At 36.6% G+C, this 14,622-nt stretch overlaps 1 non-coding gene across 1 annotated transcript; it reads left to right on the top strand.

Annotated features, from left to right (window-relative positions):
- Nucleotides 1–3,655: 3,655 nt before the first annotated feature.
- LOC141722907 (small nucleolar RNA R71) lies at nucleotides 3,656–3,762 on the top strand. Its single transcript, XR_012575904.1, has one exon. It is a non-coding gene; the product is annotated as a small nucleolar RNA R71 (small nucleolar RNA).
- Nucleotides 3,763–14,622: the final 10,860 nt, after the last annotated feature.

Below are 14,622 nucleotides of genomic sequence, written 5' to 3'. Positions count from 1 at the left end.
TAACTAAGAAAGGTGCTTAAAATATGTCTTTACTTTTGAAGTCTACTATAGAACAAATTTATGCAAGAGTCCACCTCAACTGTTTGTGCTCATTTTATGCATTTTTTGAAATTCCTTTTTACAGTGGCTTCTCAGTGTAAGTGAGTCACAACTGTTATCATAATTTATGCTATTATCAGAGTATTTCTCCAGTAATCAGAGAATGTGAAAAGTCACCAAGAAAAATTTATTTGCTTTTCTAATGCATATAACTTAATACCAGCAATGCACTTGGGTCTTCCCTTCCACATATTTACTCTAGATCTCAAAGGAGTACCCGACTTCAATTTTCTTTTCTCTCTTTTCTTCAGATAAGTGAGGCTTATCAAGCATGTGTTTCATCCTTAAGATTTACTTACATTAGAATTTGACAGATAAGAAGCAATAATCTAGTTTATGACTTACACAAAGTAAATTTGACTAAGCTCAAAATCAGAATTTGCTTGTGTTAATGAATTTCCACATAAACAACTAATTCAAACATGGGATTTCTAGTATGTTAAAGACTACTAGGTCAGCATCTAGCACAGTAATCCTCATTGGATTGAATAGTCACAAAACATTCAAAACACTATCAGAGTATATAAAATCACATCAGATAACAATCAGTATTTAATATATTACAATTTAAGCACATATTACATAGAGATAAGACAATCTGTAAACACTGATCATAAAGTCTGATGCATGAGAATAAAAACTAAGCAGATTTTGAGAAAGAACCTGAAACCATTCTAAGTTCATTTACCAGTCATGTAAAATTAGCTTCACATAGTGGTTTTGTGAAGATATCTGCTAGTTGTTGATCTGTTGGAACAAAATACAATTCCACTGTATCTTCCATCACATGTTTCCTTATGAAATGGTACCTAATGCTGATGTGCTTTGTCATTGAGTGTTGAACTGGATTACCTGTTATATCAATAACACTTTGATTATCACAGTAAATAGGTATTTTAGAAAATTCTAACCCATAGTCCAGTAACTGATTCTTCATCCAAAGAATCTATGCACATCAGCTTCCTGCAGTAATATATTCTGCTTCTGCAGTTGATGTGGAAATTGATTTCTATTTTTTGCTAAACTAAGAAACCAATCTGCCTCCAAAAAATTGGCAGCTTCCACTAGTGCTTTTCCTGTCTATTTTGTATCCTGCAAAATCTGCATCTGAGTAACCTATTAGCTTAAAATCTGATTCTCTAGGATATCACAATCCTAGATCAGCTATACCCTTGACGTACTTGAAAATTCTTTTCACAGCTATTAGATGAGGTTCTCTTGGATCAGCCTGAAATCTTGCACAAAGACAGGTAACATACATGATATCAGGTCTACTTGCAGTAAAATAGAGTAATGAGCCAATTGATAAGTGGATTTTATATCCACTTGGAATGCTTTATTATAAGCTTAAATTGGTGTTTTGGACTCAAGTTGTTGGTATTTTGATGTGTTTTTGTGTTATTGCATTTCAGGTATCAGTTAAATGAAGAAAAGAGCTTTTAAAGGAAATATGATGAAAAGTGATCAGAATTGGAAGCCAAGGCCATTGTCAAGTTGTAGAGAATCTCAATAGCTTCGCGTGGGCAGTTGAATTGCCTAATTCTGACGAGTAGAACTCAATTTATGGTCAAAACAAGATTCATCAGAATATTTTCCCAGTCAGTAGCTGAGCGCCCGCTCAGCCCCGCTCAGGAGAGCTGAGCGGCCGCTCAGGGCGCGGCTGGTCACTGATTTCGCTGAAAAAGCTTTTTTTGAGTGGAATTTGACAATTTTAAGGGTCCAGGTCCACTAGGGGCGTATATATACTTAAAAAAAAGGGTTTTCATCATCCGGGAAGATTGGAATACCAAGGAGAAGACCTAGAAGCACAGAACAACTCCGAAAAAGAAGATCTTGTTTTCAACTTATGATTCTTTGAATTAGTTGTAACTTTGGATGCTCGTTTTCATTCTTGTTGAACCTAGATCTCGTTTATTCGTACTTTAATTATTATTCAGTTTATTAAGAGCTTGTTTTATACCATGCTTTCATTGGAACCCATGGTGACGATGAGTTCGATTATGAGCTAATCGTTGTCATGGGGTTCTAGCGGATTTACTTATGGATTTCAATAGTTAATTGTTATGATATCTTTGTGTGTGGTGATTGATTGATATCCTAGTATTGGTTGTGCTTATTCGTCTTATGTGCGTAGCTAACATATAAGATAGCATGTTAATCTCTATTGAAGCAACAGTGAATATAGAGGTTTAGAACTTGCCATGCTAGCATAGGTTCATGTATGTGTATGCATGATTAGTGGGTAACTCTAACCGTTTTACTTGCCCTCTGTAATCAAGATGGATAACTTGTGCTTAAACCGTTATGTTGTCAAATTCTATAGACATATAGGGTCTCAATATAATTGGTGCCTATTCAGCTTCTATCTCTTTTGTGGATGTCTGGTAGAATGGTACTCGTGCAACGAAAGTTGGCGTTTATCAGTTTCGTGTTATCTGATTAGTGTCCTCACCATCACATGCTAAGGTTAAGAAGGAGAAGGCTATTGAATGAAGTATTTAATGAAGTTAGAATCCCATGTTTGTCATATATATTAATTTAACCTCAATTCTCTTAGTTAATGTTATTTAGTATAATCTCTTAGTTTAATAAAAACCCAATTTGTTATTTGTCTTAGCATTGAGCGATAATCATACATTGTTGCATAGGTGCATAAATTGAACTTAACCTAAACCAGTTTCTGTGGGAACGAATCTGATTTATATCTTATACTACTTGCGAACGCGTATACTTGCGTGAATATTAGCGCGTGTTTTCGCCCTAACAAGTTTTTGGCGCCTGTTCTTCAACTTCCCTCTTGCCTGGATTTGTTTCTGTATCACTAGAAAGCGTTCCTGGTGGTCGATTCAATAAGACATTAGCAATTTACCCTATTTGGTTCTCCAGAGTCTTGACAGAAATAGCATGGCTTTGGCATATAAGAGCCTGGTTTTTGCACATAAGCCTCAACTCCTCCAATTTAAATTTTTCATTCGAAAATAGACCTGCATCATGATTTTGTTGTTGAATTTGGAGTTGTTGTTTTGGTGCAATTTGTTGCTGAAAATCAGGAGGGTTGAATAGCTTATTTCCAAACTGCTGGAACGGCTGTTGCATCACATTCTGATTATTGCTCCAGCTGAAGTTAGGATGATTCCAGTTGTTAGGATGATAAGTGTCTGGAACTAGTTGTTGCGATCTCTGAAAGTTGCTCACAAACTGAGCTGAGTCACTAGATATAGCGCATTGTTCCGTCGCATGCGAACCTGCACACAGCTCACAAACACTAATTATCTGCTTAACACCATAGTTAGCCAGAGAATCGATCTTCATAGACAACGCCTTTAGTTGAGCAGTGATAGCCGTAGCTGTATCCACTTCAAGAACTCTTGCTACCTTGCCATGTGGATAACTCTGGGTTGGATACTGATATTCATTAGCAGCCATCAGTTCAATTAGATCATAAGCTTCCTTATAGCTCTTTGCCAATAGTGCTCCGCCTGATGCTGCATCGAGTATGGGTCTTGACTGTGCTCCCAACCCATTGTAAAAACAATTGATGATCATCCAATCAGGCATTCCATGATGAGGACACTTCCTAAGCATCTCCTTGTAGCGTTCCCAAGCTTCATATAAAGATTCTCCTGATTTCTGCGCAAATTGAGTAAGAGCATTACTGATTGCAGCTGTCTTCGTCATAGGGAAGAATTTAGTAAGAAACTTCTGAGCAAGATCTTCCCAAGTAGTAATCGAACCAGCTGGTAGAGAGGGTAACCAGCTCTTAGCCTTGTCCCTCAGAGAGAATGGGAAAAGTCTCAGCTTAATATCATCTTCAGAAACACCATTGAACCTGAAGGTGTCGCAGATCTCTATGAAATCCCTAATGTGCGTATTGGGATCTTCCGTTGGAGAACCCCCAAACTGGACTGAATTATGCACCCATTGAATTATGCCAGGATTGATCTCAAAGGTATTAGCTGTGATAGCTGGTCGGATAATGCTAGATTGAATGTCATTGATCTTGGGTTGAGAAAAATTCATCAAGGCTTTCATTCGTGCTGCTGGATCTCCCATTGTAATGAGTACCTGAAACACAAATAAATAAACCGTGAAAGTAAAAGAATTCGAGTCAGTGAACTTTAACGACCACTGATGACAAGCATATAAACTAAAAATTAATACCGAGCCCCCGTGAACGCCATCACCTTAAGGTCTGGAAAGGTCGCAAGCCCCCAAGTTCAGCAAGACGAAGAGCCTGAAAAATCTCAAGTTTCAGAAAATGCAGTTGTGGCTGAAGAAGAAGTGCAGAAGGAAGTAAAGGTGGAACCAAGGAAGACTACTGTGGAACACATTCCTCCTGAGGGTAATACAGGAGAGAAACAGATATATCCTCCACCTCCTTTTCCTAAGAAGCTGTAGAAGAAAAGGCCGGATAAGCAGTTTGAGAAGTTTCTGGAGGTGTTCAAGAAACTTCATATCAACATACCTTTCGCTGAAGCTCTTGAACAGATGCCTAGCTATGCGAGGTTTATGAAAGGTATTCTCTCTTGGAAAGTGAATCTCGATGACTTAGAGACCGTTGCTCTCACAGAGGAATGCAGTGCTGTGCTGCAACAGAAGTTGCCTCCAAAGCTTAAAGATCCTGAAAGCTTCACTATTCCTTGCACCATCGGAAACTTGTCGTTCGACAAGTGTTTATGTAATTTAGGAGCTAGCATCAATCTGATGCCCTTATTTATCTTCAAGAAGCTTGGTCTGCCTGATCCGAAACCAACATACATGTCATTACAACTAGCTGACCGTTCCATCGCTTATCCACGAGGTATAGTGGAGGATGTCTTGGTCAAGATGGATAAACTCTTCTTCCCTGCTGACTTTGTAATTCTTGATTTCGAGGAAGATAAGAAGATTCCCATCATCTTGGGAAGACCATTCTTGGCTACAGGCCGAACTATGATCGATGTGCAAAAAGGAGAGCTTACGATGAAGGTTTACGATCAAAAGGTCACTTTTAATGTGTTCAAGGAAATAAAGTTACCCACAGCTAAAGAGGAGTGCTTTAAAGTAGAGCAAATGCAAGTTTTGAATGCACCTCCGTGGAAGAGGAAGTTGGATTTGCCATTCGATTCTCTTGGGTTAGCAGAGCTGAAAATTTCTCAGAAGCGTTTTGAACCATTTATTCAAGAAGCTCCCATACTTGAGCTCAACCGAAAGCCAGATCACTTGAGTTATTCATTCTTAGGTGCACCCCTTGACAAGGGGTTGGGATATATCTTTGATGATGTAGAGGGTAGCCGAACGGATCCTCCAGTGCCTATAGAGGGTTCTTCTCATGTACAACATGTAGTTGATAGAACTGGTGTTGGTGATGAGCAGTACAGGCGAGTAATTAGGCGTATGGAGGCCATGCACAACATTCACCATCATTTTGCTGAAGATTTGACACACGCTTTCGGTACTATTTTCCGAGACACTAGTGGCGAGGTTGATTGGCCACCTGATCCTCCACCCGACGAGGGTGAATCTCCCGCTAATTAGGTATGCCTGAAATCCTTATTATTACCTTCAATGAGGATATTGAAAATTTTAAGTTTGGGGGTGATAATGTAAGGATTAGTAGTGTGTGTGTTTATATAGATTCATATAGATTCATGTTGCATGTTTAGTTGTAGTTCATTCATATTTTTGCATGATTTTTCATTTAGGACATATTTGTTTATTTTTATGTGATTTCATATAGTTGCATTTGCATGCATATTTAGCATGATCCCTTAAGATGAACTATGATATTTGATAAGTTGATGTTGATTTCAGTGTGGTGATGACGAATAGAGGGATGTTTAAGTCTAAATGAATTGATTTGCATGCCAGAAACAAATATTTTCATAAAGTCTTATAGGGTTGCTTTTGATCTAGATCATGATCATACTTGTTTGTTGTTGAGATTTAATCACTTGGTTATATTTAGAATTTGTGATATTCTCGTAATGACATAAAAACACTGATTTTTTTTATTTGGAGAAAAACTTGGATTTTATTGCTAGTTGTTGTAAGGCTAGGCGTCAAATGGCTAGTAGCCGGCTCATATTTTTATGAGTAGTCTAAGGTTGAATGAGATGGAGCGAAACACACTCATTCAGAAATTGTTGAAAAAAAAAGAAAAGAGAAAAAAAAGAAAAAAAAGAAAGAAAAAAGTATGTGTTTATGCATAATTGATCAAGAGTGAGCTCTTTAATACTCGAGTTATTAAGTTCTAGGGGACTTTGTGCCTAGTGACCTAAGGCTTTTATAGTCTGGGATCCGCTAACCTAACGCTCGCTACATGGGTATTATTGTATAAGTCTTTTGGGACCTCATTCATTGCACGATCAAATAAGCATCTTTGTTATGTGTTCAATAATAGTGTGAATCCTTGTATAACTCTAGTAGAAAGGAGGTGTTGTGAGTCATAATACGTTTATTGTCTATTCTATTTATAAACTTTTGATTGTTTCGATGATAAATATGTTATGGTTATTGATCTAGTATCGAGAGTATATCTGTTAAGCATCCACACACGCACGTTTCTGGTTTGTGAGTTGGTTTGTGGGATTTATTCGAACTCTGTTTCAAGTTATTGCATTCTTAGAGGCATTGGTTTATTCATTTGGTTATGGTTATTCTGAGGGGATCGATTGCATTATCATTTAGTTGCATTCACGTAGTTGCATTCATGCATTAGGTTTGTTCTGTAGTTTTGAGTCTGTTTATGCTTGAGGACAAACATCGATTCAAGTTTGGGGGTGTGATAAGTGGATTTTATATCCACTTGGAATGCTTTATTACAAGCTTAAATTGGTGTTTTGGACTCAAGTTGTTGGTATTTTGATGTGTTTTTATGTTATTGCATTTCAGGTATCAGTTAAATGAAGAAAAGAGCTTTTAAAGGAAATATGATGAAAAGTGATTAGAATTGGAAGCCAAGGCCATTGTCAAGTTGTAGAGAATATCAATAGCTTCGCGTGGGCAGTTGAATCGCCTAATTCTGACGAGTAGAACTCAAGTTATGGTCAAAACAAGATTCATCAGAATATTTTCCCAGTCAGTAGCTGAGCGCCGCTCAGAGAGCTGAGCGCCCGCTCAGGAGAGCTGAGCGGCCGCTCAGGGCGCGGCTGGTCGCTGATTTCGCTGAAAAAGCCTTTTTTGAGTGGAATTTGACGATTTTAAGGGTCCAGGTCCACTAGGGGCGTATATATACTTAAAAAAAAGGGTTTTCATCATCCGGGAAGATTGGGATACCAAGGAGAAGACCTAGAAGCACAGAACAACTCCGAAAATGAAGATCTTGTTTTCAACTTGTGATTCTTTGAATTAGTTGTAACTTTGGATGCTCGTTTTCATTCTTGTTGAACCTAGATCTCGTTTATTCATACTTTAATTATTATTCAGTTTATTAAGACCTTGTTTTATACCATGCTTTCATTGGAACCCATGGTGACGATGAGTTCGATTATGAGCTAATCGTTGTCATGGGGTTCTAGCGGATTTACTTATGGATTTCAATAGTTAATTGTTTTGATATCTTTATGTGTGGTGATTGATTGATATCCTAGTATTGGTTGTGCTTATTCGTCTTATGTGTTAATCTCTATTGAAGCGACAGTGAATATAGAGGTTTAGAACTTGCCATGCTAGCATAGGTTCATGTATGTGTATGCATGATTAGTGGGTAACTCTAACTGTTTTACTTGCCCTATGTAATCAAGATGGATAACTTGTGCTTAAACCGTTATGTTGTCAAATTCTATAGACATATAGGGTCTCAATATAATTGGTGCCTATTCAACTTCTATCTCTTTTGTGGATGTCTGGTAGAATGGTACTCGTGCAACGAAAGTTGGCGTTTATCAGTTTCGTGTTATCTGATTAGTGTCCTCACCATCACATGCTAAGGTTAAGAACGAAAAGGCTATTGAATAAAGTATTTAATGAAGTTAGAATCCCATGTTTGTCATATATATTAATTTAACCTTAATTCTCTTAGTTAATGTTATTTAGTATAATCTCTTAGTTTAATAAAAACCCAATTTATTATTTGTCTTAGCATTGAGAGATAACCATACATTGTTGCATAGGTGCATAAATTGATCTTAACCAAAACCAGTCTCTGTGGGAACGAATCTGATTTATATCTTATACTACTTGTGAACGCGTATACTTGCGTGAATATTAGCGTGTGTTTTCGCCTTAACACCAATCATACCTCTATAGTTAGTAATATCTAATGATGCTCCAGTATCTTTATCTAACTTGGTTGCAGTGGCCATGGGAGTGGATGCAGTTGAACAATCTTGCATTCCAAATTTCTGGAGTAAATTTCTGGTGTACTTAGATTGATAGATAAAAGTACCTTCTTCATTTTGCTTAACTTGAAGTCCTAGAAAATAGCTAAGTTCTCCCATCATACTCATTTGATATCTTGACTGCATTAACTTTGCAAACCTTTCACAAAGTTTGGCATTTGTAGAACCAAATATGATATCATAAACATATATATGTACCAAAAGTAAGTCCTTTCCATGGTTGAGATAAAACAGTGTTTTTATCAATTGTGCCTCTATTAAATCCACTTTCCAGTAGGAATTGAGCTAAAGTCTCATACCATGCTCTTGGAGCTTGCTTAAGGCCATAAAGTGTTTTATCAAGTCTGTAGACATGATTAGGAAATTTTGGATCTACAAATCCTGGAGGTTGTTCAACATATACCTCTTCTTCCAATTCTTCATTGACAAAAGCACTTTTCACATCCATTTGAAAGACTTTAAACTTCTTGTGAGCAGCATAAGCCAAAAAGATTCTTATGGCTTCCAATATAGCAACTGGTGCAAATGTTTCATCATAATCAATACCCTCCTTTTGAGAGTAGCCTTTAGCAACCAGCCTTGCTTTGTTTCTTGTAATTATGCCATCACTGTCAGTTTTTTTTCTGAACACCCATTTTGTGCCAACAATTGATCTGTTCTTTGGTCTTGGCAGTAGGGTCCAGACTTTATTTCTTTCAAATTCATTTAACTCTTCCTGCATTGCTTGTACCCAATCAGCATCTTGAAGAGCTTCTTCCACTTTCTTTGGTTCAGTCTGAGACATAAAGGAATGATAGAGACATTCATTTGATGTTGCAGTTCTAGTTCTAACACCCGCTTTGGGATCTCCAATTATTAAGTCAGATGTATATGATTTGGTCCACTTCCTTGCAGATGGAAGTTAATTTCTAGAACTGGATCCTCCCTCATGATCCATGCTGTCTCCATCAGCATCTTCTGATGCCCCCCTGTAGATATGCTCTCTGAGACTTCAGAATTTGAGTTGGATCCTTCAGGATTTGAAGAATCAGAGTTTCCAGAATTATCAGAATTTGGCTCATCAGAACTTGAAGAGACAGTGACAGGTTATGATGCTTCTTGAGAGTCTTGAGTTGTGGTAGGATCTTCAGCTTGCTCCCCCTGAACAGGTGCAATTTCCCTTGGAGTAGTTATCACAGTTTCAATGACATAGAATTTAACCCATCAGAACTTACAGGATCAGGATTTAAACCATCAGAATTGACAGAATCAGAATTTAAATCTTCTTTTTCAAATCTCAGCTGATATGATCATTGAAATCTTCAAGTCCAGTAATCTTTTTATCATCAAAAGATACATTGATAGATTCCATGACAACCCTTGTTCTTAAATTGTAGACTTTGAAGGCTTTTGTGGAAAGTGGATATCCAACAAAAATTCCTTCATCAGCTTTTAGATCAAATTTTGACAGTTGTTCAGGATGAGTCTTAAGAACAAAACACTTGCATCCAAATACATGAAAGTATTTCAGATTTGGCTTCTTTTTCTTCACCATCTCATATGGTATTTTTACATGCTTGTTTATGAGTGTAACATTCTGTGTAAAATAAGTAGTCTGCACAGCTTCAGCCCAGAAGTAGGTTGGTAGCTTTGCTTCATCAAGCATAGTTCATGCAGCTTCAATGAGAGTCATGTTCTTTCTTTCTACAACTCCATTTTGCTGTGGAGTTCCAGGTGCAGAAAACTCCTGTTTAATTCTATGCTCTTTGCAGAACTCTTCCATGATTAAATTCTTGAACCTAGTGCCATTATCACTTCTTATGATTTTAACAGAATCTTTGACCAATTTATGCAGCTGTCTGACATGATCAGTTAGAGTAGATGCAGTTTCATTCTTCTTGTGTAAGAAATACACCCAAGTGTATCTTGTGAACTCATCCACTATAACCATAACATATTTCTTCTTTGCAATAGACATGACATTGACTGGACCAAATAGATCAACATGTAGTAGGTGATAAGGATCAATAATTGAGGATTCTGTTTTGCTCTTGAATGAAGATTTTATTTATTTTACCTTTTGACATGAATCACAAAGGCCATCAGGAGCAAATACTGATTTTGGCAGTCCTCTCGTAAGATATTTCTTTACTAGCTCATTTATGTTTTTGAAATTTAAATGAGAGAGTCTCTTATGCCAATTCCAGCTTTCTTCAATTGATGCTCTACTTAACAGACAGATTGCAGAACCATCGGAATTTTTTGAAAGTATGGCTTCATAAATGTTACCATGCCTGTAACCTTTCACAACTACTTTGCCTGTAGAATTACTTACAACTTCACAGTGTTTTTCAAAGAAAACCACATGATAACCTCAGTCACAGATTTGACTCACACTTAAAAGATTATGTTTAAGTCCTGAGACAAGAGTTACTGATTCAATGATGACATTCCCAAGATTGATATTGCCATATCCCAGAGTTTTTCCCATGTTGCCATCTCCAAAAGAAACTCCTGGGCCATCTTTCTCCACAAAGTCTGATAGCAGGGCTTTATTTCCAGTCATATGTCCTGAACATCCACTGTCTAGAACTAGGATGTTTTTCTGTTGCCCTGCAATCACAAAGACCACTATTGGTTAGTTTTAAGGATCCAGACTTGCTTGGATCCTTTGGACTTTTTAAGTTTTTTTAGCATTTGCAGCGGATTTAATTTCAGAGTTTATGCTAACATGTTGTTCATCAGAATTTATATCAGACTTTGCATCAAACTTTACACTAGAAGGAATTAAACTAACTTTCTTCAAAAAAGGTTTTATTTGATAATAATCATAGTACAAACTATGATATTCCTTACAAGTATAAATGGAATGCCATAAACTACCATAATGAAAATAAGGATTTTGTTGTTTAAACCTAACATACCGACTCTTAACTCCTGATTTAGGAGGTAAAAAGTTTATATCTTTATTTTTCTTGCAAAAAGAAGCAAGATGATTAGAGTTTCCACGGTTATAACATTTTTTTCTAGGAGCATTAGGAACAAGCATATAATTATTGCTTTTATTCACACCTTCCTTTCCATTCCTATTTTTCCTAGCTTCCTTTACCTTTTTCACATTTCTAATCTCTTTTAGCTTATGCTTAAGCTGCTTCTTTGTCATTAAGCCTATGTTTATTTCTAATGAACATAGTTTTAAGATATAATCTCAACTCAGTAATATCATCAGTATGAAAAGCATAAGTTGTTTGAGGTACCTTCAATTCAGCAGTTTCAGTACTGCTATTTGCATTTGCCATCAAGGCATAGTTCACCTCATGTTCAGAATATGAAGTGTCTGTCCAGTTTTTCTTCTTTGTGACAAGTGCCTTGCCTTTGTCACTTTTTCCTTTCTTGCAGTCATGAGATATGTGGCCTCTTTACCAACAATTGTAGCATTTGATACTTGAGTTGTCTCCTCTGTCAGACTTTCCTCCTTTGCCTTCAGACTTTCTGAACCCTTTCTTATCAGAACTTCCACCTTTCCTGAAAAACTTCTTGCCCTTTCTGAATTTCCTGTAGGCTATCTTTGTGATACCCTTCACCATAAGAGCACACAGTTTCATCATCTCTACATCAACATCCATTTCATTTAAACTTTCAGCTTCTGAATCATCATCATCAGAATATGATGACTCTGAATCAGACTTTATGATGAGAGCCTTCCCTTTGCCCCTCTTTGAGGCAACCACTTTAGGAGATTTCTCCTCAGCTTTAAGAGCAACTGTCCTTGACTTTCTTCCATGCCTCTTGCTCCTTTGATCCATCTCAAGTTCATAAGTCTTGAGCATGCCATAAATTTCATCAAGAGTAGTTTCAGTAAGGTCATAGTTGTCTCTTATGGTAGTAGACTTCAAATCCCAATTTTCAGGAAGAGCTAAAAGGAATTTTAGATTTGAATCTTCAAGATCATATTCCTTGTCCACCAGTGACAGATCATTCAAGAGTTTGACAAACTTGTCATATAAGTTAGTTAATGACCCATCAGCTTTTGAGTCAAAGTGCTCATACTCTTGAGTGAGTATAGTCCTCCTGTTCTTTTTGATTACATCAGTTCCCTGGCATCTTGTCTCCAAAGCATCCCATATCTCCTTTGCAGTCTTGCATCCAATTACCCTGTTTGACATGACATTATCAATGGCACTATGCAGCAAATGCCTTACCCTTGCATCCTTGGAAATAGATGAGATGTCTTCAGCTGTGTAATCACCTTTCTCCTTTGTTATGGACTTTGTTGGTTGATCAGCAACTGCAACAGAGAGCTTGGTAGGCTTATATGGTCCTTCATTAATTCTGTCAAGGTATTCTGGATCTGTAGCTTCCATAAACATAGCCATCTTCACTTTCCATATGGGATACTCAGAAGGTCTCAGTATAGGAACTCTAATAATCTCATATTGACTGTGGGTTTGAGTGTTTTGAGTTTCTTGAGTTTTGGTGAGCTTAGTTGGGGTTTGTGTTTCATCAGACATGATTGTTTGGATCTTTACCATATGTTTGTTAACAGAAAAGCTCTGATACCACTTCTTAGGTCACACAACACTGTAGAAGGGGGTTGAATACAGTGTTTATACAATCAAATTGATTTGAACACAAGTATGTAACAAAGATCAAGTATATTTAATAAACTCTGTTACAATATGAATTGTTGTTCTCTCTCAGTGATGAACAAATATCACTAAGAGCTGCTAGGTTACAATGTATAATCTTCTCGATAATGATAACACATATAGTGTAAACCCTAAGATGTGTTTATATAGTACACATTTACAAGATATATTCAAATTGATATGGAATATAATTCTGTCTCCTAAAATATATCAATCAGATATCTTCTACAAGTCTTCTAGTCTTCTAACTCTTTCCATGCATATCTTCTATTGTTTTAGTCCAGATGTTCTCCTGTAAATCAGCCGCATTCCTTATCTGAAGTCTTCCCGCACTTAAGTCCTGATATGTATCTTCTGACACCATAAGTTCTTATATTAAGTTCTGACTTCAGTATGTTCTGATTTCAGTAAGTCCTGATATGTCCTGTTGTTAAGTTCTGAAAACTAAACACAAATCAGATTAGACATGACATCTCAAATATATCTAACAGACCAGAGGTATTCCTTTGTAAAGGTCTAATCATTGTAATATCAGCAGATAAAATAGTATTTAGAGAATTTGTACCTTGTGGAGTATCAACCATTGGTAGAGCCTTGAGCAGTTGTACCAAGATTGCTTCAATCTTGTCTTGAGAAGTGATCAGTATATCTGTAGAATCAGGAACAGCTTCATCAGGAATTGTCCTTGTGTCAGGAATGTGCTGCTTGTCAGGAATTGATCCCCTAGTAGAATTTGATACTAAGTTTGTAACAGTACTTTGAACTGTTGGTTCTTGTGTGACTTGAGGTGTAGAAGCTGCTTCAACCCTTTGAATTGAAGGTTCTTGTGTGCTTCCCTCAGAGATAGGATCATGGATAACAACATCCAATTCAGCAGTGTGCTTTTGATGAGCTTCCATGTCTTGTACTATCTTCATAATGTCATCAACCACATTAATTTGACTTCCTTGGACAATGTCAGGAATAGTCAGATGTGAGAATATGCTTGCACCTACACTTTGAGCATGTGGTTCTTGTGTACTGTATGTAATATCCGGGATATGACGTGTAATTATTTTTATTAATAAATAAATATTCTGTGATTATTATGTGAATTTTGGTGAATTATCTGTTGATTGGTATTTGTGTTTGGATATTTAAATGTGATAAAATTTGAGTATTTTAAATTCTATATATCCAAAATAAAGTATAGATAATTTCGATATTTTCCTATCAATTTATATGTTGTTATATGATTTTATAAAGGATTTATGGATTTAATAAATTATTTTTCTGAGTAATTATAAATTATTTTGTATAAAAGGGAATCACCCGACTTCAACTATTTTTACAACCCAGAAGTCTCGGAAAAACTCCTTTCTAGCCTAATTTGAATATTCCGGGCATTTTCCATGTTTTGACTTTTTCGATCCGGAGTACGGTTTTACCCATGCGGGTCCTGACACAAATTTTACGATACAACTTTCATTTTGGTAAATCGATAAAACCCGTATTTTCGAGAAACGGGATATTTTGATAAAACTATTATATTATCTTCTCATAATTCGTGTAACCAAAGTGCTGAGACCAAGACT

This window comes from Apium graveolens, chromosome 4 (assembly GCF_009905375.1).
Source record: "Apium graveolens cultivar Ventura chromosome 4, ASM990537v1, whole genome shotgun sequence".
NCBI classification, from domain to species: Eukaryota; Viridiplantae; Streptophyta; class Magnoliopsida; order Apiales; family Apiaceae; genus Apium; species Apium graveolens.
Note: the sequence above shows the minus strand (reverse complement) of the source record. Positions and strands in the feature narration are given on the sequence as shown.